Here is a 1,487-nt window from a genome sequence, read left to right as displayed (position 1 = left end):
AGAGAAAAAAGAACCCAAAGACAAGCTAGAAAATGAAATGAAAAAAATTGTGAATATGTCCATGGGGGCATACAAGAAGCAGATAAGAGACGATGTTGGTCCTGGTTTAGTACAACCTACAATTCCTGTCATTGCAACATTCGAGTTGAAAGGGCACATTCTTACTACACTTAAGGATGTACCATTTTTTGGAAATGATCATGAGGATGCTTATAAGCTATTAGATGAAGTCAATGACGTTATGGATTATTTCACTATTCTGAATGTTCCAAGAGAGACTATGTTGTTAAGGATGCTTCCTGTTACTATTAAGGGAGCTGCAAGAGACTGGTTGAAAGCACTTCCACCCGGTGCAATTACTACTTGGGCACAAATGCATGATAAATTCTTGGAATAATTCTGCCCACCCTCTAAAATGTCTAAACTCAATAAGGAAATAGCCAAGTTTGAGCAACAACCTGGTGAGTCACTTTATGAGGCATGTGATTGTTATAAAGGGTTACTAAGAAACTGCCCTCAAAATGACCTTAACGTACAAAAAGAAGTGTCTATCTTTTATGACGGGGTTAATGTCATGACAAGGCAACTCCTTGATTCTCAAGGACCACTTACTAAGAAAATTTGGGTGAAGTAAAGGAGTTGATTGAAGAGTTCTCAAAGCATTCTCATGAATACCATACTCCAAGACATGATGGAGCTAATGGAATCGGGGGAGGAAATTCTAAAGACATGGCTGCTGTACTAGCTATGCTTGATAACATGGATCGAAGAATGACCAAGATGGACCAATCAATTCATGCAATTAGATTTGGTTGTGAAAGGTGCAATGGTCCACACTAAACAAAAGATCGCTACTTGGATGAACATGGAAATAAAAAGGCACAAGTTTGCTACTCAGGTGGGGACAAGTGTGATGAAAATTGTAGGAAACCAAAAGGGAGTGGTTACCATATGACGAATACAAGAAGAAAAAAGAAGAGAAGTATAGACAAATTAACCGGGGCTTCTACCAAAAATAACAACCACCTGCCGAGAAAAAAATTTATATTGAATCTATGTTACATAGATTTATGGAGGTTTCCGAGAAAAGGCATGATGAAACAGACGCAGTGATAAGCGGACATCATTATATCATGAAGGAACATCAAACCTTGCTAAGAAATCATCAAGCATCGATCCAAAATATTAAAGTCCAACTAGGTCAACTAAATACTCTAGTACAAGATAAATTATCTCCAAAAATCCCTGAGAAAAAGCCTCAATCACAAGTCATGGTAATATAAACCGAAGAGGATATGATTTCTTAGTTCCTTGAAGCACTAGAAGCCGATCCATCTCAGTCCAAACCAAAGAAAAAGAAGTCCAAACTCAAAGAACATAAACTTGCTGAAACACTGAATCTATGACGTGGAGATCCAATTTCCACGATGTGGAATAGGTCTGATTAGAAAAACTTGGATATTGTTCCTACTTATCGTCCTCCTTTA

The 1,487-nt window shown here is 37.7% G+C and overlaps 1 non-coding gene across 1 annotated transcript; it reads right to left on the bottom strand.

Annotated features, from left to right (window-relative positions):
- Positions 1-421: 421 nt before the first annotated feature.
- LOC145055967 (small nucleolar RNA R71) lies at positions 422-528 on the bottom strand. The gene has a single exon (XR_013685509.1). It is a non-coding gene; the product is annotated as a small nucleolar RNA R71 (small nucleolar RNA).
- Positions 529-1,487: the final 959 nt, after the last annotated feature.

Source organism: Lactuca serriola, chromosome 5 (assembly GCF_051521515.1).
Source record: "Lactuca serriola cultivar US96UC23 chromosome 5, Lser_US96UC23_V15, whole genome shotgun sequence".
NCBI lineage: Eukaryota > Viridiplantae > Streptophyta > Magnoliopsida > Asterales > Asteraceae > Lactuca > Lactuca serriola.
This window is presented reverse-complemented; position numbering and strand designations above follow the sequence as displayed.